At 52.6% G+C, this 25697-nt stretch overlaps 1 protein-coding gene across 1 annotated transcript in view; it reads right to left on the bottom strand.

The window, feature by feature from the left end:
• Positions 1-25697, bottom strand: part of scn12aa (sodium channel, voltage gated, type XII, alpha a) — a 120493-nt gene that overhangs the window by 54503 nt on the left and 40293 nt on the right. The window lies entirely within an intron of this gene.

Below are 25697 nucleotides of genomic sequence, written 5' to 3' on the forward strand. Positions count from 1 at the left end.
TAAAGCAGTATGTTTAGAGTCTCAGCGTGGGGGTAAAGCAGTATGTTTAGAGTCTCAGCGTGGGGGTAAAGCAGTATGTTTAGAGTCTCAGCGTGGGGGTAAAGCAGTATGTTTAGAGTCTCAGCGTGGGGGTAAAGCAGTATGTTTAGAGTCTCAGCGTGGGGGGTAAAGCAGTATGTTTAGAGTCTCAGCGTGGGGGTAAAGCAGTATGTTTAGAGTCTCAGCGTGGGGGTAAAGCAGTATGTTTAGAGTCTCAGCGTGGGGGTAAAGCAGTATGTTTAGAGTCTCAGCGTGGGGGGTAAAGCAGTATGTTTAGAGTCTCAGCGTGGGGGTAAAGCAGTATGTTTAGAGTCTCAGCCTGGGGGTAAAGCAGTATGTTTAGAGTCTCAGCGTGGGGGTAAAGCAGTATGTTTAGAGTCTCAGCGTGGGGGTAAAGCAGTATGTTTAGAGTCTCAGCGTGGGGGTAAAGCAGTATGTTTAGAGTCTCAGCGTGGGGGTAAAGCAGTATGTTTAGAGTCTCAGCGTGGGGGTAAAGCAGTATGTTTAGAGTCTCAGCGTGGGGGTAAAGCAGTATGTTTAGAGTCTCAGCGTGGGGGTAAAGCAGTATGTTTAGAGTCTCAGCCTGGGGGTAAAGCAGTATGTTTAGAGTCTCAGCGTGGGGGTAAAGCAGTATGTTTAGAGTCTCAGCGTGGGGGGTAAAGCAGTATGTTTAGAGTCTCAGCCTGGGGGTAAAGCAGTATGTTTAGAGTCTCAGCGTGGGGGTAAAGCAGTATGTTTAGAGTCTCAGCGTGGGGGTAAAGCAGTATGTTTAGAGTCTCAGCGTGGGGGGTAAAGCAGTATGTTTAGAGTCTCAGCGTGGAGGTAAAGCAGTATGTTTAGAGTCTCAGCGTGGGGGTAAAGCAGTATGTTTAGAGTCTCAGCGTGGGGGTAAAGCAGTATGTTTAGAGTCTCAGCGTGGGGGTAAAGCAGTATGTTTAGAGTCTCAGCGTGGGGGTAAAGCAGTATGTTTAGAGTCTCAGCGTGGGGGTAAAGCAGTATGTTTAGAGTCTCAGCGTGGGGGTAAAGCAGTATGTTTAGAGTCTCAGCGTGGGGGTAAAGCAGTATGTTTAGAGTCTCAGCGTGGGGGTAAAGCAGTATGTTTAGAGTCTCAGCGTGGGGGTAAAGCAGTATGTTTAGAGTCTCAGCGTGGGGGTAAAGCAGTATGTTTAGAGTCTCAGCGTGGGGGTAAAGCAGTATGTTTAGAGTCTCAGCGTGGGGGTAAAGCAGTATGTTTAGAGTCTCAGCGTGGGGGTAAAGCAGTATGTTTAGAGTCTCAGCGTGGGGATAAAGCAGTATGTTTAGAGTCTCAGCGTGGGGGTAAAGCAGTATGTTTAGAGTCTCAGCGTGGGGGTAAAGCAGTATGTTTAGAGTCTCAGCGTGGGGGTAAAGCAGTATGTTTAGAGTCTCAGCGTGGGGGTAAAGCAGTATGTTTAGAGTCTCAGCGTGGGGTAAAGCAGTATGTTTAGAGTCTCAGCGTGGGGGTAAAGCAGTATGTTTAGAGTCTCAGCGTGGGGGTAAAGCAGTATGTTTAGAGTCTCAGCGTGGGGGTAAAGCAGTATGTTTAGAGTCTCAGCGTGGGGGTAAAGCAGTATGTTTAGAGTCTCAGCGTGGGGGTAAAGCAGTATGTTTAGAGTCTCAGCGTGGGGGTAAAGCAGTATGTTTAGAGTCTCAGCGTGGGGGTAAAGCAGTATGTTTAGAGTCTCAGCGTGGGGGTAAAGCAGTATGTTTAGAGTCTCAGCGTGGGGGTAAAGCAGTATGTTTAGAGTCTCAGCGTGGGGGTAAAGCAGTATGTTTAGAGTCTCAGCGTGGGGGTAAAGCAGTATGTTTAGAGTCTCAGCGTGGGGGTAAAGCAGCATGTTTAGAGTCTCAGCGTGGGGAAGAACAGATACAGTGGGGAGAACAGGTATTTGATACACTGCCGATTTTGCAGGTTTTCCTACTTACAAAGCATGTAGAGGTCTGTAATTTTTATCATAATTTTTTTTCTCCAGAAAATCACATTGTATGATTTTTAAGTAATTAATTTGCATTTTATTGCATGACATAAATATTTGATCACCTACCAACCAGTAAGAATTCCTGCTCTCACAGACCTGTTAGTTTTTCTTTAAGAAGCCCTCCTGTTCTCCACTTATTACCTGTATTAACTGCACCTGTTTGAACTCGTTACCTGTATAAAAGACACCTGTCCACACACTCAATCAAACAGACTCCAACCTCTCCACAATGGCCAAGACCAGAGAGCTGTGTAAGGACATCAGGGATAAAATTGTAGACCTGCACAAGGCTGGGATGGGCTACAGGACAATAGACAAGTAGCTTGGTGAGAAGGCAACAACTGCAATTATTAGAAAATGGAAGAAGTTCAAGATGACGGTCAATCACCCTCGGTCTGGGGCTCCATGCAAGATCTCACCTCGTGGGGCATCAATGATCATGAGGAAGGTGAGGGATCAGCCCAGATCTACACGGCAGGACCTGGTCAATGACCTGAAGAGAGCTGGGACCACAGTCTCAAAGAAAACCATTAGTAACACACTACGCCGTCATGGATTAAAATCCTGCAGCGCACGCAAGGTCCCCCTGCTCAACCCAGCGCATGTCCAGGCCCGTCTGAAGTTTGCCAATGACCATCTGGATGATCCAGAGGAGGAATGGGAGAAGGTCATGTGGTCTGATGAGACAAAAATAGAGCTTTTTGGTCTAAACTCCACTCGCCGTGTTTGGAGGAAGAAGAAGGATGAGTACAACCCCAAGAACAACATCCCAACCGTGAAGCATGGAGGTGGAAACATCATTCTTTGGGGATGCTTTTCTGCAAAGGGGACAGGACGACTGCACCGTATTGAGGGGAGGATGGATGGGGCCATGTATCGCGAGATCTTGGCCAACAACCTCCTTCCCTCAGTAAGAGCATTGAAGATGGGTCGTGGCTGGGTCTTCCAGCATGACAACGACCCAAAACACACAGCCAGGGCAACTAAGGAGTGGCTCCGTAAGAAGCATCTCAAGGTCCTGGAGTGGCCTAGCCAGTCTCCAGACCTGAACCCAATAGAAAATCTTTGGAGGGAGCTGAAAGTCTGTATTCCCAGCGACAGCCCCGAAACCTGAAGGATCTGGAGAAGGTCTGTATGGAGGAGTGGGCCAAAATCCCTGCTGCAGTGTGTGCAAACCTGGTCAAGACCTACAGGAAACGTATGATCTCTGTAATTGCAAACAAAGGTTTCTGTACCAAATATTAAGTTCTGCTTTTCTGATGTATCAAATACTTATGTCATGCAATAAAATGCAAATTAATTACTTAAAAATCATACAATGTGATTTTCTGGATTTTTATTTTAGATTCCGTCTCTCACAGTTGAAGTGTACCTATGATAAAAATGACAGACCTCTGCATCCTTTGTAAGTAGGAAAACCTGCAAAATCGGCAGTGTATCAAATACTTGTTCTACCCACTGTATAGCTCAACCGAACTGTCTGTTTCGAAACAGCAGAAATCATAAAATCATAAATCTTGTTCCCCATGGAGTCTGGTCACTTTTTACAGAGGTAGCTAAAAGTTGCTAAACATAGTCATAATTGAAATTATAGAGACAAAATGTGTGTGTGTGTGTGTGTGTGTGTGTGTGTGTCCTTTTGTGTCATCATAATGTATTTGAATCTTTAATTTGGAAACCTACTCAGGGATTACTTGTTGGACACTCAAAAGATTAAACATCCTCTGTGTTTTATGTCCTCACTGCTTTTGACCTACTTACAGTAATGTGTTGCCTACATGGATAACCTCACAAAAGGTTGAGCTCAAATGTAACAAAAGTCTCCAAAACAGTTATTTCTTTATGATTATTTTCCTAGCGTATACCATTGTCACTTCCCCGACAAGCTGTCTTCAATAAACGAGTACTGTATCTGCCTGTCTGATAAAAAATAACAAAGAAGCTTAAATAATGTGTTTTCTGCCCTCTCTCTCTCTCTCTCTCTCCCTCCCTCGCTCTCTCTCTCCCTCGCGCCCCCCCCCCTTCTCTCTCTCTCCCTCGCGCTCCCCCTCCTCTCTCTCTCTCTCCCTTGCTCTCTCTCTCCCTCGCGCTCCCCCCCTCTCTCTGTCAAAATAAAGTAGGCAGAAATAAATAATTAATCCTCATTGTTCTGTGTGTGTGTGTGTGTGTGTGTGTGTGTGTGTCCATATACCTAAGTACTTAACATGTTCCACACCCACCCACACAGTCGTGAAGAGGGCACGACAGCGCCTCTTCCCCCTCAGGAGGCTGGAAAGATTTGGCATGGGCCCTCAGATCCTCAAAAAGTTATACAGCTGCACCATCGAGAGCATCTTGACTGGCTACATCACCGCCTGGTATGGCAACTGCTTGGCCTCCGACCGCAAGGCACTACAGAGGGTAGTGCGTACAGCCCAGTACATCACTGGGGCCAAGCTTCCTGCCATCCAGGACCTCTATACCAGGCGGAAGGCCCCAAGAATTGCCAGACTTCAGCCACCCTACCGGAGCATCAGCTCTCGCACCAACAGGCTCCGAGACAGCTTCTACCCGCAAGCCACAAAACTGCTAAATAGCCATTTGACTGCTAAATAATTAATTAAATGGTTACCTAGACTATCTACATTGACCCTATCTTACATTTTTTTGTCATTTAGCAGACGCTCTTATCCAGAGCAACTTACAGTTAGTGAGTGCATATATATATATTTTTTTTTTCATACTGGTCCCCCGTAGGAATCAAACCCACAACCCTGGCGTTGCAAGCGCCATGCTCTACCAACTGAGCTACGCGGGACTGTAGCTGACTCCATACATACACTCAAAGACATTACACTGACACACTCACACAAAACACACACACACATTCACATACACTACATACACGCACACACACATAACACACACACACGCATACCGACGCCACACACACACACACACACATATACACACATACTTTCACAATTATCATATTGCTGCTGCTAATCTGTCCTTTATTTTACTGTTCTTATTATCTATCCTGATGCCTAGTCACTTTATCCTGCCTTTATGTACATATCTACCTCAAATACCTTATTATTATATATCCTGATGCCTAGTCACTTTATCCTGCCTTTATGTACATATCTACCTCAAATACCTTATTATTATCTATCCTGATGCCTAGTCACTTTATCCTGCCTTTATGTACATATCTACCTCAAATACCTTATTATTATCTATCCTAATGCCTAGTCACTTTATCCTGCCTTTATGTACATACAGTGGCTTGCGAAAGTATTCACCCCCCTTGGCATTTTTCCTATTTTGTTGCCTTACAACCTGGAATTAAAATAGATTTTTTTGGGGGGGGGTTGTATCATTTGATTTACACAACATGCCTACCACTTTCTTCAAGGCAAAACTTCTCCAGCTCCTTCAAGTTGGATGGCTTCCGCTGGTGTACAGCAATCTTTAAGTCATACCACAGATTCTCAATTGGATTGAGGTCTGGGCTTTGACTAGGCCATTCCAAGACATTTAAATGTTTCCCCTTAAACCACTTGAGTGTTGCTTTAGCAGTATGCTTAGGGTCATTGTCCTGCTGGAAGGTGAACCTCCGTCCCAGTCTCAAATCTCTGGAAGACTGAAACAGGTTTCCCTCAAGAATTTCCCTGTATTTAGCGCCATCCATCATTCATTCAATTCTGACCAGTTTCCCAGTCCCTGCCAATGAAAAACATCCCCACAGCATGATGCTGCCACCACCATGCTTTACTGTGGGGATGGTGTTCTCAGGGTGATGAGAGGTGTTGGGTTTGCGCCAGACATAGTGTTTTCCTTGATGGCCAAAAAGCTTAATTTTAGTCTCATCTGACCAGAGTACCTTCTTCCATATGTTTGGGGAGTCTCCCACATGCCTTTTGGCGAACACCAAACGTGTTTGCTTATTTCTCTCTATCAAATCGTTGGGAATATCAAATTATTGAATCAGCTTTTTCTCCTTGTATATTAAGCCTGTGGCTGTGTGTTTTATATTGGGAGAGATTAAGTTCTGCGTTCTGAGTTTCTTCAGACAGCGTAGCACGGGCCTGTGTGTGAGCGTCAACAAGGACTCTCTCGTAAAATAGATTTTTTCGAACAACCAGAATTAATAAAGGTTAAGTACAATTCAAGTCTCCAACCAGGTCAATCTTTTTCATCTCAAATCAAATCAAATCAAATTTTATTGGCCACATGCACCGAATACAACAGGTGCAGACATTATCGTGAAATGCTTACTTACAGCCCTTAACCAACAATGCATTTATTTCTTAATAAAAAAGTAAAATAAAACAACAACAACAAAAAAGTGTTGAGAAAAAAAGAGCAGAAGTAAAATAAAATAACAGTAGGGAGGCTATATACAGGGGGGTATCGGTGCAGAGTCAATGTGCGGGGGCACCGGCTAGTTGAGGTAGTTGAGGTAATATGTACATGTGGGTAGAGCTAAAGTGACTATGCATAAATAATTAACAGAGTAGCAGCAGCGTAAAAATATGGGGTGGGGGGGCAGTGCAAATAGTCTGGTTAGCCATGATTAGCTGTTCAGGAGTCTTATGGCTTGGGGGTAGAAGCTGTTGAGAAGCCTTTTGGACCTAGACTTGGCGCTCCGGTACCACTTGCCGTGCAGTAGCAGAGAGAACAGTCTATGACTAGGGTGGCTGGAGTCTTTGACAATTTTAATAAATAATAATAAATTGGTCATTTAGCAGACGCTCTTATCCAGAGCGACTTACAGGAGCAATTAGGGTTAAGTGCCTTGCTCAAGGGCACATCGACAGATTTTCCACCTAGTCGGCTCGGGGATTAAAACCAGCGACCTTTCGGTTACTGGCACAACGCTCTTAACCACTAAGCTACCTGCCGCCCTTTTGAGGGCCTTCCTCTGACACTGCGACCTTTCGGTTACTGGCACAACGCTCTTAACCACTAAGCTACCTGCCGCCCTTTTGAGGGCCTTCCTCTGACACCGCCTGGTATAGAGGTCCTGGATGGCAGGAAGCTTGGCCCCAGTGATGTACTGGGCCGTACGCACTACCCTCTGTAGTAACTTGCGGTCGGAGGCCAAGCAGTTGCCATACCAGGCGGTGATGCAACCAGTCAGGATGCTCTCGATGGTGCAGCTGTAGAATTTTTTGAGGATCTGAGGACCCATGCCAAATCTTTTCAGTCTCCTGAGGGGGAATAGGCTTTGTTGTGCCCTCTTCACGACTGTCTTGGTGTGTTTGGACCATGATAGTTTGTTGGTTATGTGGACACCAAGGAACTTGAAGCTCTCAACCTGTTCCACTACAGCCCCGTCGATGAGAATGGGGGCGTGCACAGTCCTCTTTTTTGTCCTGTAGTCCACAATCATCTCCTTTGTCTTCATCACGTTGAGGGAGAGGTTGTTATCCTGGCACCACACGGAAAGGTCTCTGACCTCCTCCCTATAGGCTGTCTCATCGTTGTCGGTGATCAGGCCTACCACTGTTGTGTTGTCGGCAAACTTAATGATGGTGTTGGAGTCGTGCCTGGCCATGCAGTCATGGGTGAACAGGGAGTACAGGAGGGGACTGAGCACACACCCCTGAGGGGCCCCCGTGTTGAGGATCAGCGTGGCAGATGTGTTGTTACCTACCCTTACCACCTGGGGGCGGCCCGTCAGGAAGTCCAGGATCCAGTTGCAGAGGGAGGTGTTTAGTCCCAGGATCCTTAGCTTAGTGATGAGCTTTGAGGGCACTATGGTGTTGAACGCTGAGCTGTAGTCAATGAATAGCATTCTCACGTAGGTGTTCCTCTTGTCCAGGTGGGAAAGGGCAGTGTGGAGTGGAATAGAGATTGCATCATCTGTGGATCTGTTGGGGCGGTATGCAAATTGGAGTGGGTCTAGGGTTTCTGGGATAATGGTGTTGATGTGAGCCATGACCAGCCTTTCAAAGCACTTCATGGCTACAGACGTCACTGCTACGGGTCGGTAGTCATTTAGGCAGGTTATCTTAGTGTCCTTGGGCACGGGGACTATGGTGGTCTGCTGGAAACATGTTGGTATTACAGACTCAGTCAAGAACATGTTGAAAATGTCGGTGAAGACACTTGCCAGTTGGTCAGCACATGCTCAGAGTATACGTCCTGGTAATCCGTCTGGCCCTGCGGCCTTGTGAATGTTGACCTGCTTAAAAGTCTTACTCACATCGGCTACGGAGAGCGTGATCACATAGTCATCCGGAACAGCTGGTGCTCTCATGCATGCTTCAGTGTTACTTGCCTCGAAGCGAGCATAGAAGTGGTTTAGCTTGTCTGGTAGGCTTGTGTCACTGGGCAGCTCGCGGCTGTGCTTCCCTTTGTAGTCTGTAATAGTTTTCAAGCCCCGCCACATCCGACGAGCGTCAGAGCCGGTGTAGTACGATTCAATCTTAGTCCTGTATTGACTCTTTGCCTGTTTGATGGTTTGTCGGAGGGCGTAGCGGGATTTCTTATAAGCGTCCGGGTTAGAGTCCCGCTCCTTGAAAGCGGCAGCTCTACCCTTTAGCTCAGTGCGGATGTTGCCTGTAATCCATGGCTTCTGGTTGGTGTATGTACGTACGGTCACTGTGGGGACGACGTCATCGATGCACTTATTGATGAAGCCAGTGACTGATGTGGTGTACTCCTCAATGCTATCTGAAGAATCCCGGAACATGTTCCAGTCTGTGCTAGCAAAACAGTCCTGTAGCTTAGCATCTGCGTCATCTGACCACTTTTCTATTAACCGAGTCACTGGTGCTTCCTGCTTTAGTTTTTGCTTATAAGCAGGAATCAGGAGGATAGAGTTATGGTCAGATTTGCCAAATGGAGGGCAAGGGAGAGCTTTGTATGCGTCTCTGTGTATGGAGTAAAGGTGGTCTAGAGTTTTTTTTCCTCTGGTTGCACATTTAACATGCTGGTAGAAATTAGGTAGAACGGATTTAAGTTTCCCTGCATTAAAGTCCCCGGCCACTAGGAGCGCTGCCTCTGGATGAGCGTTTTCCTGTTTAGTTATGGCCTTATACAGCTCATTGAGTGCAATCTTAATGCCAGCATTGGTTTGTGGTGGTAAACAGAGAGCTATGAAAAATATAGATGAAAACTCTCTTGGTAAATAGTGTGGTCTACAGCTTATCATAAGGTACTCTACCTCAGGCGAGCAAAACCTTGAGACTTCCTTAGTATTTGATTTTGTGCACCAGCTGTTGTTTACAAATATACACAGACCGCCACCCCTTGTCTTACCGGAGTCAGCCGTTCTATCCAGCCGATGTAGCTTATAGCCCGCTAGCTGTATGTTGTCCATGTCGTCGTTCAGCCACGACTCGGTGAAACATAAGATATTACAGTTTTTAATGTCCCGTTGGTAGGATAAGCGTAATCGTAGGTCATCTAATTTATTTTCCAATGATTAAAGATTGGCAAATAGGATTGATGGAAGAGGCAGTTTACTCGCTTGCCGTCAGATCCTTACGAGGCACCCCGACCTACGTCCACCATATCTCCGTCTCTTTCTCCTGCGAATGACGGGGATTTGGGCCTTGTCAGGTGTCTGTAGAATATCCTTCGCGGCCGCCTCGTTTAAGAAAAAATCTTCGTCCAATACGAGGTGAGCAATCGCTGTCCTGATATCCAGAAGCTCTTTTTGGTTATAAGAGACAATGGCAGAAACATTATGTACAGAATAAATTACAAATAATGCGAAAAAACACACATAATAGTACAATTGGTTCGAGGGCTGTAAAACGGCAGCCATCTTCTCCGGCGCCATCATCTCATTGTCAATCACTCATATACAGTGCCTTTGGAATTTATTCAGACCCCTTCACTTTTTCCACATTTTGTTACGTTACAGCCTTATTCTAAAATTGGTGAAATTGTTTTTTTCTACACACAATTCCCCATAATGACAAAGCAAAAACAGGTTTTATTTATTTTTTGCTAATTTATTAAAAATAAAAACGGAAATATCACATTTCCATAAGTACTCTGACCCTTTACTCAGTACTTTGTTGAAGCACCTTTGGCAGCGATTACAGCCTCAAGTCTTCTTGGGTATGACGCTACAAGCTTGGCACACCTGTATTTGGGGAGTTTCTCCCATTCTTCTCTGCAGATCCTCTCAAGCTCTGTCAGGTTGGATGGGGAGCGTTGCTGCACAGCTATTTACAGGTCTCTCCAGAGATGTTCGATCGGGTTCAAGTCCGGGCTCTGGCTGAGCCACTCAAGGACATTCAGAGACTTGTTCCGAAGCCACTCCTGCGTTGTCTTGGCTGTGTGCTTAGGGACGTTGTCCTGTTGGAAGGTGGACCTTCGCCCCAGTCTGAGGTCCTGAGCACTCTGGAGCAGGTTTTCATCAAGGATCGCTCTGTACTTTGCTCTGTTCAGCTTTGCCTCGATCCTGACTAGTCTCACAGTCCTTGCCTCTGAAAAACATACCTACAGCATGATGCTGCCACCACCATGCTTCACCGTAGGGATGGTGCCAGGTTTCCTCCAGATGTGACGCTTGACATTCAGGCCAAAGAGTTCAATATTGGTCTCATCAGACCAGATAATCTTGTTTCTCATGGTCTGAGAGTCTTTAGGTGCCTTTTGGCAAACTCTAAGTGGGCTGTCATGTGCCTTTTACTGAGGAGTGGCTTCCGTCTGGTCACTCTACCATAAAGGCCTGATTGGTGGAGTGCTGCAGAGATAGTTGTCCTTCTGGAAGGTTCTCCCATCTCTACAGAGGAACTCTAGAGCTCTGTCAGAGTGACCATCAGGTTCTTGGTCACCTCCCTGACCAAGGCCCTTCTCCCCCGATTGCTCAGTTTGGCCGGGCGGCCAGCTCTAGGAAGAGTCTTGGTGGTTCCAAACTTCTTCCATTTAAGAATGATGGAGGCCACTGTGTTCTTGGGGACCTTCAATGCTGCAGAAATATTTTGGTTCCCTTCCCAAGATCTGTGCCTCGACACAATCCTGTCTCGGCGCTCTACGGACAATTCCTTCGACCTCATGGCTTGGTTTTTGCTCTGACATGCACTGTCAACTGTGGGACCTTATATATATAGGTGTGTGCCTTTCCAAATCATGTCCAATCAATTGAATTTACCACAGGTGGACTCCAATCAAGTTGTAGAAACTTCTCAACGATGATCAATGGAAACAGGATGCACCTGAGCTCAATTTCGAGTCTCTAGCAAAGTGTCTGAATACTTATGTAAATAAGGTATTTCTGTTTTATATTTTTTATAAATGTGCAAAAATTTATACAAACCTGTTTTCGCTTTGTCATTATGGGGTTTTGTGTCTAGATTGATGAGGACATTTTTTTATTTAATCCATTTTAGAATAAAGTTGTAACGTAAAGTGAAGGGGTCTAAATACTTTCCGAAGGCACTCAGTTACTCAATTCGCTAATCCAACATCCAAAATGTGTTTATTGCCAATAACAGTCTATCTGAAAGAGAGTCAAATGTAATATAACACAATCGTTTCTTAAATATGAAATATTGGATAGCCAAGTTTAACTCTAAATTCTATTTTCTGTCATCTTCTCAGAAGCGATTAACAGAAACACCTAATGGATAAGCCATTTGTTGAAAACCCCTGGGATTTCAGATTTACCCAGATGGGTATTTAGTTCGATATAACCTCTGGAACAGCCATGGGCAGTCATCCCTCCCTCACTCCCTCCCTCCCGTTGTTTCAAAATGCTTTGGATTTATGGGATTAAAGAGAGCGTGGGCTGAGTAGCCATATTTGGTAGGTTTCAAACTACAGCCTTTGATTGGGAACAGAACAGGAACCATCTAACCTGACAGAACAGGTACCATCTAACCTGACAGAACAGGTACCATCTAACCTGACAGAATCGGAACCATCTAACCTGACAGAACAGGAGCCATCTAACCTGACAGAACAGGTGCCATCTAACCTGACAGAACAGAAACCATCTAACCTGACAGAACAGGAACCATCTAACCTGACAGAACAGGAACCATCTAACCTGACAGAACAGTAACCATCTAACCTGACAGAATAGGAGCCATCTAACCTGACAGAACAGGAACCATCTAACCTGACAGAACAGGAACCATCTAACCTGACAGAACAGGAGCCATCTAACCTGACAGAACAGGAACCATCTAACCTGACAGAACAGTAACCATCTAACCTGACAGAACAGGAGCCATCTAACCTGACAGAACAGGAACCATCTAACATTAGACAGAACAGGAGCCATCTAACCTGACAGAACAGGAGCCATCTAACCTGACAGAACAGGAACCATCTAACCTGACAGAACATGAACCATCTAACCTGACAGAACAGGAGCCATCTAACATTAGACAGAACAGGAACCATCTAACCTGACAGAACAGGAGCCATCTAACATTAGACAGAACAGGAACCATCAAACCTGACAGAACAGGAGCCATCTAACCTGACAGAACAGCAGCCATCTAACATTAGACAGAACAGGAACCATCAAACCTGACAGAACAGGCACCATCTAACCTGACAGAACAGGAGCCATCTAACCTGACAGAACAGGCACCATCTAACCTGACAGAACAGGAACCATCTAACATTAGACAGAACAGGAACCATCTAAACTGACAGAACAGGAGCCATCTAACATAAGACAGAATGACATCCGGCGGATGTCTATATTAACAGTTGCCATGCATTACGAAAAGGTCATCTTATTTTCTATAACAATGATTAGATAGAGATGCTATAAACATTTCAATCTATGTCCATCAATGCAAGACCTAATCATTTCACTAGTGTCATTTCTTTGACCATTCTCGTTGGTTTGACAGACTAACACACATACAGAATGAGCTAGTCCTGTAACAAGCCAGTACATTATGTACTGTATGTTTCTACTGTAACCTGCAGCTACTGTCCACTGCAAGGCTTGGTCCACAGAAGGGGGTAGGCCTATACAGTACTGTGTATTGGGTTTCTGCAGTACAGTTACCATACTTTATACACTACCGGACTTTCAGTTCAGAGAATTAGCGGTCTGTAACAAACCGCAGAGACAGTAATGCAGAGTGTAGAAGGCTACAGAACCACACAGTACTGCATGACTTGGTATAGAGAATTAACAGGAGCCGTCTGTCTGGTTAACCTAATGGTGTCATAGATCTTTTGAAATGATGAAATCGTAAAAGGTTACACCCCCCCAACCCCAAGCCCCTCCCCCCTCCCCAGCTGGGAGGGCAGGCAGGGCAGGCTGATCCACAGTCCACACAGAGAGGATGTTCCCATGGAAGAGCTAGTGATTAATCACCAACACGACAGGGTTGCTAGGGGCTATACCCTGACACGCTAGGGGCTATACCCTGACACGCTAGGGGCTATACCCTGACACGCTAGGGGCTAGGGGCTATACCCTGACACGCTAGGGGCTAGGGGCTATACCCTGACACACTAGGGGCTATACCCTGACACACTAGGGGGTAGGGGCTATACCCTGACACGCTAGGGGCTAGGGGCTATACCCTGACACGCTAGGGGCTATACCCTGACACGCTAGGGGCTAGGGGCTATACCCTGACACACTAGGGGCTATACCCTGACACACTAGGGGCTAGGGGCTATACCCTGACACGCTAGGGGCTATACCCTGACACGCTAGGGGCTAGGGGCTATACCCTGACACGCTAGGGGCTAGGGGCTATACCCTGACACGCTAGGGGCTATACCCTGACACGCTAGGGGCTAGGGGGCTATACCCTGACACACTAGGGGCTATACCTGACACGCTAGGGGCTAGGGGCTATACCCTGACACGCTAGGGGCTAGGGGCTATACCCTGACACGCTAGGGGCTATACCCTGACACGCTAGGGGCTAGGGGCTATACCCTGACACGCTAGGGGCTATACCCTGACACACTAGGGGCTATACCCTGACACACTAGGGGGTAGGGGCTATACCCTGACACGCTAGGGGCTAGGGGCTATACCCTGACACGCTAGGGGCTATACCCTGACACGCTAGGGGCTAGGGGCTATACCCTGACACGCTAGGGGCTATACCCTGACACGCTAGGGGCTAGGGGCTATACCCTGACACACTAGGGGCTATACCCTGACACACTAGGGGGTAGGGGCTATACCCTGACACGCTAGGGGCTAGGGGCTATACCCTGACACGCTAGGGGCTATACCCTGACACGCTAGGGGCTAGGGGCTATACCCTGACACGCTAGGGGCTAGGGGCTATACCCTGACACGCTAGGGGCTATACCCTGACACGCTAGGGGCTAGGGGCTATACCCTGACACGCTAGGGGCTAGGGGCTATACGCTGACACACTAGGGGCTATACCCTGACACGCTAGGGGCTAGGGGCTATACCCTGACACGCTAGGGGGCTAGGGGCTATACCCCTGACACGCTAGGGGCTATACCCTGACACGCTAGGGGGCTAGGGGCTATACCCCTGACACGCTAGGGGCTATACCCTGACACGCTAGGGGCTAGGGGCTATACCTGACACACTAGGGGCTATACCCTGACACACTAGGGGCTAGGGGGCTATACCCTGACACGCTAGGGGCTATACCCTGACACGCTAGGGGCTAGGGGCTATACCCTGACACGCTAGGGGCTAGGGGCTATACCCTGACACGCTAGGGGCTATACCCTGACACGCTAGGGGCTAGGGGCTATACCCTGACACGCTAGGGGCTAGGGGCTATACCCTGACACGCTAGGGGCTATACCCTGACACGCTAGGGGCTATACCCTGACACACTAGGGGCTAGGGGCTATACCCTGACACGCTAGGGGCTAGGGGCTATACCCTGACACGCTAGGGGCTATACCCTGACACGCTAGGGGCTAGGGGCTATACCCTGACACGCTAGGGGCTATACCCTGACACGCTAGGGGCTAGGGGCTATACCCTGACACGCTAGGGGCTAGGGGCTATACCTGACACGCTAGGGGCTATACCCTGACACGCTTAGGGGCTAGGGGCTATACCCTGACACGCTAGGGGGCTAGGGGCTATACCCTGACACGCTAGGGGCTATACCCTGACACACTAGGGGCTAGGGGCTATACCCTGACACGCTAGGGGCTAGGGGCTATACCCTGACACACTAGGGGCTATACCCTGACACGCTAGGGGCTAGGGGCTATACCCTGACACGCTAGGGGCTAGGGGCTATACCCTGACACGCTAGGGGCTATACCCTGACACGCTAGGGGCTAGGGGCTATACCCTGACACACTAGGGGCTATACCCTGACACGCTAGGGGCTAGGGGCTATACCCTGACACGCTAGGGGCTAGGGGCTATACCCTGACACGCTAGGGGCTATACCCTGACACGCTAGGGGCTATACCCTGACACGCTAGGGGCTAGGGGCTATACCCTGACACACTAGGGGCTATACCCTGACACGCTAGGGGCTATACCCTGACACGCTAGGGGCTATACCCTGACACGCTAGGGGCTATACCCTGACACACTAGGGGCTAGGGGCTATACCCTGACACGCTAGGGGCTAAGGCTATACCCTGACATGCTAGGGGCTATACCCTGACACGCTAGGGGCTAGGGGCTATACCCTGACACGCTAGGGGCTATACCCTGACACGCTAGGGGCTATATCCTGACACGCTAGGGGCTATACCCTGACACACTAGGGGCTATACCCTGACACGCTAGGGGCTATACCCTGACACACTAGGGGCTAGGGGCTATACCCTGACACGCTAGGGCTAGGGGGCTATACCCTGACACGCTAGGGGCTAGGGGCTATACCCTGACACGCTAGGGGCTATACCCTGACACGCTAGGGGCTATACCCTGACACGCTAGGGGCTATACCCTGACACACTAGGGGCTATACCCTGACACGCTAGGGGCTATACCCTGACACGCTAGGGGCTATACCCTGACACGCTAGGGGCTATACCCTGACACGCTAGGGGCTATACCCTGACACGCTAGGGGCTAGGGGCTATACCCTGACACGCTAGGGGCTATACCCTGACACGCTAGGGGGCTAGGGGCTATACCCTGACACGCTAGGGGCTAGGGGCTATGCCCTGACACGCTAGGGCTATACCCTGACACGCTAGGGCTATACCCTGACACGCTAGGGGCTAGGGGCTATACCCTGACACGCTAGGGGCTATACCCTGACACGCTAGGGGCTATACCCTGACACGCTAGGGGCTAGGGGCTATACCCTGACACACTAGGGGCTATACCCTGACACGCTAGGGGCTAGGGGCTATACCCTGACACGCTAGGGGCTAGGGGCTATACCCTGACACGCTAGGGGCTATACCCTGACACGCTAGGGGCTAGGGGCTATACCCTGACACGCTAGGGGCTATACCCTGACACGCTAGGGGCTAGGGGCTATACCCTGACACGCTAGGGGCTAGGGGGCTATACCCTGACACGCTAGGGGCTATACCCTGACACGCTAGGGGCTATACCCTGACACGCTAGGGGCTAGGGGCTATACCCTGACACACTAGGGGCTATACCCTGACACGCTAGGGGCTATACCCTGACACGCTAGGGGCTATACCCTGACACGCTAGGGGCTATACCCTGACACACTAGGGGCTAGGGGCTATACCCTGACACGCTAGGGGCTAAGGCTATACCCTGACATGCTAGGGGCTAGGGGCTATACCCTGACACGCTAGGGGCTATACCCTGACACGCTAGGGGCTATACCCTGACACGCTAGGGCTATACCCTGACACGCTAGGGGCAGGGGCTATACCCTGACACACTAGGGGCTATACCCTGACACGCTAGGGGCTAGGGGCTATACCCTGACACGCTAGGGGCTAGGGGCTATACCCTGACACGCTAGGGCTATACCCTGACACGCTAGGGGCTAGGGGCTATACCCTGACACGCTAGGGGCTATACCCTGACACGCTAGGGGCTAGGGGCTATACCCTGACACGCTAGGGGCTAGGGGCTATACCCTGACACGCTAGGGGGCTATACCTGACACGCTAGGGGGCTATACCCTGACACGCTAGGGGCTAGGGGCTATCCTGACACACTAGGGGCTATACCCTGACACGCTAGGGGCTATACCCTGACACGCTAGGGCTATACCGACACGCTAGGGCTATACCCTGACACACTAGGGGCTAGGGGGCTATACCCTGACACGCTAGGGGCTGCATACCCTGACATGCTAGGGGCTAGGGGGCTATACCCTGACACGCTAGGGGCTATACCCTGACACGCTAGGGGGCTATGCCCTGACACGCTAGGGGCTAGGGGCTATACCCTGACACACTAGGGGCTATACCCTGACACGCTAGGGGCTAGGGGCTATACCCTGACACGCTAGGGGCTAGGGGCTATACCCTGACACGCTAGGGGCTATACCCTGACACGCTAGGGGCTAGGGGCTATACCCTGACACGCTAGGGGCTATACCCTGACACGCTAGGGGCTATACCCTGACACGCTAGGGGCTAGGGGCTATACCCTGACACGCTAGGGGCTATACCCTGACACGCTAGGGGCTATACCCTGACACGCTAGGGGCTAGGGGCTATACCCTGACACGCTAGGGGCTATACCCTGACACGCTAGGGGCTATACCCTGACACGCTAGGGGCTATACCTGACACGCTAGGGGCTATGCCCTGACACACTAGGGGCTAGGGGCTATACCTGACACGCTAGGGGCTAAGGCTATACCCTGACATGCTAGGGCTATACCCTGACACGCTAGGGGCTAGGGGCTATACCCTGACACGCTAGGGGCTATACCCTGACACGCTAGGGGGCTATACCTGACACGCTAGGGGCTATACCCTGACACACTAGGGGCTATACCCTGACACGCTGGGGGCTAGGGGCTATCCCCTGACACGCTAGGGGCTAGGGGCTATACCCTGACACGCTAGGGGCTATACCTGACACGCTAGGGGGCTATACCCTGACACGCTAGGGGCTAGGGGCTATACCTGACACGCTAGGGGCTATACCCTGACACGCTAGGGGGGGGCTATACCTGACACGCTGGGGGCTAGGGGCTATACCCTGACACGCTAGGGGCTAGGGCTATACCCTGACACGCTAGGGGCTATACCCTGACACGCTGGGGGCTAGGGGCTATACCCTGACACGCTAGGGGCTGGGCTATACCTGACACGCTAGGGGCTATACCCTGACACGCTAGGGGCTAGGGGCTATACCCTGACACGCTAGGGCTAGGCTATACCCTGACACACTAGGGCTAGGGGCTATACCCTGACACGCTAGGGGCTAGGGGCTATACCCTGACACGCTAGGGGCTATACCCTGACACGCTAGGGGCTATACCCTGACACGCTAGGGGCTATACCCTGACACGCTAGGGGCTAGGGGCTATACCCCTGACACGCTAGGGGCTAGGGGCTATACCCTGACACGCTAGGGGGCTATACCCTGACACGCTAGGGGCTATACCCTGACACGCTAGGGGCTAGGGGCTATACCCTGACACGCTAGGGGCTATACCCTGACACGCTAGGGGGCTATACCCTGACACGCTAGGGGGCTATACCCTGACACGCTAGGGGCTATACCCTGACACGCTAGGGGCTAGGGGCTATACCCTGACACGCTAGGGGCTAGGGGCTATACCCTGACACGCTAGGGGCTATACCCTGACACGCTAGGGGCTAGGGGCTATACCCTGACACGCTAGGGGGCTATACCCTGACACGCTAGGGGCTATACCTGACACGCTAGGGGGCTATACCCTGACACGCTAGGGGCTATACCCTGACACGCTAGGGGCTATACCCTGACACACTAGGGGCTAGGGCTATACCCTGACACGCTAGGGGCTGGGGGCTATACCCTGACACGCTAGGGGCTATACCTGACACGCTAGGGGCTATACCCTGACACGCTAGGGGCTATACCCTGACACGCTAGGGGCTATACCCTGACACGCTAGGGGCTATACCCTGACACGCTAGGGGCTATACCCTGACACGCTAGGGGCTATACCCTGACACGCTAGGGGCTATACCCTGACACGCTAGGGGCTAGGGGCTATACCCTGACACGCTAGGGGCTATACCCTGACACGCTAGGGGCTATACCCTGACACGCTAGGGGCTAGGGGCTATACCCTGACACGCTAGGGGCTATACCCTGACACGCTAGGGGCTATACCTGACACGCTAGGGCGGCTATACCCTGACACGCTAGGGGCTATACCCTGACACGCTAGGGGCTATACCCTGACACGCTGGGGGCTAGGGGCTATACCCTGACACGCTAGGGGCTATACCTGACACGCTAGGGGCTATGCCCTGACACGCTAGGGGCTAGGGCTATACCCTGACACGCTAGGGGCTATACCCTGACACGCTGGGGCTGGGGGCTATACCCTGACACGCTAGGGCTATACCCTGACACGCTAGGGGGGGCTATACCCTGACACGCTAGGGGCTATACCCTGACACGCTAGGGGCTATACCCTGACACGCTAGGGGCTATACCCTGACACGCTAGGGGCTAGGGGCTATACCCTGACACACTAGGGCGGGGGCTATACCCTGACACGCTAAGGGCTATACCTGACACGCTAGGGGGCTATACCCTGACACGCTAGGGCTAGGCTATACCCTGACACGCTAGGGGCTAGGCTGCCCTGACACGCTAGGGGCTATACCCTGACACGCTAGGGGCTAGGGGCTATCCCTGACACGCTAGGGGCTATACCCTGACACGCTAGGGCTATACCCTGACACGCTAGGGCCGGGGGCTATACCCTGACACACTAGGGGCTATACCTGACACGCTAGGGGCTGGGCTATCCCTGACACGCTAGGGGCTAGGGGCTATACCCTGACACGCTAGGGGCTATACCCTGACACGCTAGGGGCGGGGCTATACCCTGACACGCTAGGGGGCTATACCTGACACGCTGGGGCTGGGGCTATACCCTGACACGCTAGGGGCTATACCCTGACACGCTAGGGGCTATACCCTGACACGCTAGGGGCTATACCCTGACACGCTAGGGGCTGGGGGCTACCCCTGACACGCTAGGGGCTATACCTGACACGCCAGGGGCTATACCCTGACACACTAGGGGGCTAGGGCTATACCTGACACGCTAGGGGCTAAGGCTATACCCTGACACGCTAGGGGCTATACCCTGACACGCTGAGGGCTAGGGGCTATCCCTGACACGCTAGGGGCTATACCCTGACACGCTAGGGGCTATACCCTGACACGCAGGCTATCCGCTAGGGGCTATACCCTGACACGCTAGGGGCTATGCCCTGACACGCTAGGGGCTAGGGGCTATACCCTGACACGCTAGGGGCTAGGGGCTATACCCTGACACGCTAGGGGCTATACCCTGACACGCTGGGGGCTAGGGGCTATACCCTGACACGCTAGGGGCTATACCCTGACACGCTAGGGGCTATACCTGACACGCTGGGCTATTAGGGGCTATACCCTGACACGCTAGGGGACGCTAGGGGCTATACCCTGACACGCTAGGGCTACCCCTGACACGCTAGGGGCTATACCCTGACACGCTAGGGGCTATACCTGACACGCTAGGGGCCTATACCCTGACACGCTAGGGGCTATACCCTGACACGCTAGGGCTATACCCTGACACGCTAAGGGGCTATACCCTGACACGCTAGGGGCTATACCCTGACACGCTAGGGGGCTGGGGCTATACCCTGACACGCTAGGGGAGGGCTATACCCTGACACGCTAGGGCTATACCCTGACACGCTAGGGGCTAGGGGCTATACCCTGACACGCTAGGGGCTAGGGCTATCCTGACACGCTAGGGGCTATACCCTGACACGCTAGGGGGCTATACCCTGACACGCTAGGGCTGGGGCTATACCTGACACGCTAGGGGCTATACCCTGACACGCTAGGGGCTACTACCCTGACACGCTAGGGGCTGGGGCTATACCCTGACACGCTAGGGGCTATACCCTGACACGCTAGGGGCTGGGGGCTATACCCTGACACGCTAGGGGGCTAGGGCTATACCCTGACACGCTAGGGGCTATACCCTGACACGCTAGGGGCTGGGGCTATACCCTGACACGCTAGGGCTGGGGCTATACCCTGACACGCTAGGGCTATACCTGACACGCTAGGGCTATACCCTGACACGCTAGGGGGCTATACCTGACACGCTGGGGGCTATACCTGACACGCTGAGGCTATACCCTGACACGCTAGGGGGCTATACCCTGACACGCTAGGGGCTGGGGGCTATACCCTGACACGCTAGAGGCTATACCCTGACACGCTAGGGGCTATACCCTGACACGCTAGGGGGCTAGGGGGCTATACCTGACACGCTAGGGGCTATGCCCTGACACGCTAGGGCTATCCTGACACGCTAGGGGCTATACCCTGACACACTGGGGCTATACCCTGACACGCTAGGGGGCTATACCCTGACACGCTAGGGGCTAGGGGCTATACCCTGACACGCTAGGGGCTAGGGCTATGCCTGACACGCTGGGGGCTATACCCTGACACGCTAGGGGCTGGGGCTATACCCTGACACGCTAGGGGCTATACCTGACACGCTAGGGGCTCTATACCCTGACACGCTAGGGGCTATGCCTGACACGCTAGGGGCTATACCTACACGCTAGGGCTATACCCTGACACACTAGGGGCTATACCTGACAGCTAGGGGCTATACCCTGACACGCTGGGGGCTAGGGGCTATACCCTGACACGCTAGGGGCTATACCCTGACACGCTAGGGCTAGGGGCTATACCCTGACACGCTAGGGGCTAGGGGCTATACCCTGACACGCTAGGGGCTATACCCTGACACGCTAGGGGCTATACCCTGACACGCTAGGGCGGGGCTATACCTGACACGCTGGGGGCTATACCTGACACGCTAGGGCTATACCCTGACACGCTAGGGGCTAGGGGCTATACCCTGACACGCTAGGGGCTATACCCTGACACGCTAGGGGCTAGGGGCTATCCTGACACGCTAGGGGCTGCTATACCCTGACACGCTAGGGGCTATACCCTGACACGCTAGGGGCTAGGGGCTATACCTGACACGCTAGGGCTAGGGCTATCCTGACACGCTAGGGGCTATACCTGACACGCTAGGGGGCTATACCCTGACACGCTAGGGGCTACTATACCCTGACACGCTAGGGGGCTATACCCTGACACGCTAGGGGCTATACCCTGACACGCTAGGGGCTATACCCTGACACGCTAGGGGCTATACCCTGACACACTGGGGCTAGGGCTATACCCTGACACGCTAGGGGGCTAGGGGCTATACCCTGACATGCTAGGGGGCTATACCCTGACACGCTAGGGGCTAGGGGCTATCGACACGCTAGGGGCTATACCCTGACACGCTAGGGGCTATACCCTGACACGCTAGGGGCGACAGACTAGGGGCTATACCCTGACACGCTAGGGGCATACCCTGACACACTAGGGGCTAGGGGCTATACCTGACACGCTAGGGGCTAGGGGCTATACCCTGACACGCTAGGGGCTATACCCTGACACGCTGGGGCTAGGGGCTATACCCTGACACGCTAGGGGCTATACCTACACGCTGGGGGCTATACCCTGACACGCTAGGGGCTATGCCCTGACACGCTAGGGGCTAGCATACCCTGACACGCTAGGGCTATACCTGACACGCTAGGGCTATACCCTGACACGCTAGGGGCTATACCCCTGACACGCTAGGGGCTATACCCTGACACGCTAGGGGCTATACCCTGACACGCTAGGGGCTAGGGGCTATACCCTGACACGCTAGGGTAGGGCTATACCCTGACACTGGCTCAACGCTGAGCTGGGGGCTATACCCTGACACGCTAGGGGCTATACCCTGACACGCTAGGGGCTATACCCTGACACGCTAGGGGCTATACCCTGACACGCTAGGGGCTATACCCTGACACGCTAGGGGGGGCTATACCTGACACGCTAGGGGGCTAGGGGCTATACCCTGACACGCTAGGGGCTATACCCTGACACGCTAGGGGCTAGGGGCTATACCCTGACACGCTAGGGGCTATACCCTGACACGCTAGGGGCTATACCCTGACACGCTAGGGGCTATACCCTGACACGCTAGGGGCTATACCCTGACACGCTAGGGGCTATACCCTGACACGCTAGGGGCTATACCTGACACGCTAGGGGCTATACCCTGACACGCTAGGGGCTATACCTGACACGCTAGGGGCTATACCTGACACGCTGAGGCTGGGGGCTATACCCTGACACGCTAGGGGCTATACCCTGACACGCTAGGGGCTGGGGCTATACCCTGACACGCTGGCTAGGGGGCTATACCCTGACACGCTAGGGGCTATGCCCTGACACACTAGGGGCTATACCTGACACGCTGAGGGCTAGGGGCTATACCCTGACACGCTAGGGGCTATACCCTGACACGCTAGGGGCTATACCCTGACACGCTAGGGGCTAGGGGCTATACCCTGACACGCTAGGGGCTAGGGGCTATACCCTGACACGCTGGGGGGCTGGGGGCTATACCCTGACACGCTAGGGGCTATACCTGACACGCTAGGGGCTAGGGGCTATACCCTGACACGCTAGGGGCTATACCCTGACACGCTAGGGGCTAGGGGCTATACCCTGACACGCTAGGGGCTAGGGGCTATACCCTGACACGCTAGGGGCTATACCCACACGCTAGGGGCTATACCCTGACACGCTAGGGGGCTGGGGGCTATACCCTGACACCTGGGGCTATACCTGACACGCTAGGGGCTATACCCTGACACGCTAGGGGCTATACCCTGACACGCTAGGGCTATACCCTGACACACTAGGGGCTAGGGGCTATACCCTGACACGCTAGGGGCTAGGGCTATACCCTGACATGCTAGGGGGCTATACCCTGACACGCTAGGGGCTAGGGGCTATACCCTGACACGCTAGGGGCTATACCCTGACACGCTAGGGGCTATACCTGACACGCTAGGGGCTATACCTGACACGCTAGGGCTATACCCTGACACACTAGGGGCTATACCCTGACACGCTAGGGGCTATACCCTGACACACTAGGGGCTAGGGGCTATACCCTGACACGCTAGGGGCTAGGGCTATACCCTGACACGCTAGGGGCTATACCCTGACACACTAGGGGCTAGGGGCTATACCCTGACACGCTAGGGGCTATACCCTGACACGCTGGGGCTATACCTGACACGCTAGGGGCTATACCTGACACGCTAGGGGGCTATACCCTGACACGCTAGGGGCTATACTCTGACACGCTAAGGGCTATACCTGACACGCTAGGGGCTATACCCTGACACGCTAGGGGCTGGGGCTATACACTGACACGCTGGGGGCTGGGGGCTATACCCTGACACGCTGGGGGCTATACCCTGACACGCTAGGGGCTATACCCTGACACGCTAGGGGCTGGGGCTATACCCTGACACGCTAGGGGCTATACCTGACACGCTAGGGGCTATACCCTGACACGCTAGGGGGCTATACCCTGACACGCTAGGGCTGGGGGCTATACCCTGACACGCTAGGGGCTATACCCTGACACGCCAGGGGCTAGGGGCTATACACTGACACGCTAGGGGCTATACCCTGACACGCTAGGGGCTAGGGGCTATACACTGACACGCTAGGGGCTAGGGGCTATATCCTGACACGCTAGGGGCTAGGGGCTATACCCTAACACGCTAGGGGCTAGGGGCTATACCCTGACACGCTAGGGGCTAGGGGCTATACCCTGACACGCTAGGGGCTATACCCTGACACGCTAGGGGCTGAGGGCTATACCCTGACACGCTAGGGGCTATACTCTGACACGCTAGGGCTATACCCTGACACGCTAGGGGCTAGGGGCTATACCCTGACACGCTAGAGGCTATACCTGACACGCTAGGGGCTATACCCTGACACGCTGGGGGCTGGGGGCTATACCCTGACACGCTGGGGCTAGGGGCTATACCCTGACACGCTAGGGGCTAGGGGCTATACCCTGACACGCTAGGGCTATGCCCTGACACGCTAGGGGCTAGGGGCTATACCCTGACACGCTAGGGGCTATACCCTGACACGCTAGGGGCTAGGGGCTATACCCTGACACGCTAGGGGCTATACCCTGACACGCTAAGGGCTATATCCTGACATACTAGGGGCTAGGGGCTATACCCTGACACGCTAGGGGCTAGGGGCTATACCCTGACACGCTAGGGGCTATACCCTGACACGCTAGGGGCTATACCCTGACACACTAGGGGCTAGGGGCTATACCCTGACACGCTGAGAGCTAGGGGCTATACCCTGACACGCTAGGGGCTGAGGGCTATACCTGACACGCTAGGGGCTAGGGGCTATACCCTGACACGCTGGGGGCTATACCCTGACACGCTAGGGGGCTGGGGCTATACCCTGACACGCTAGGGGCTATACCCTGACACGCTAGGGGCTAGGGGCTATACCCTGACACGCTAGGGGCTATACCCTGACACGCTAGGGGCTAGGGGCTATACCCTGACACGCTAGGGGCTATATCCTGACACGCTAGGGGCTAGGGGCTATACCCTGAAACTATCCATATAAACATGGATAGAGAAGAGCTCTAGTTTTATCGTATCTGGACT

Source organism: Coregonus clupeaformis, chromosome 21 (assembly GCF_020615455.1).
Source record: "Coregonus clupeaformis isolate EN_2021a chromosome 21, ASM2061545v1, whole genome shotgun sequence".
Classification (NCBI taxonomy): Eukaryota; Metazoa; Chordata; class Actinopteri; order Salmoniformes; family Salmonidae; genus Coregonus; species Coregonus clupeaformis.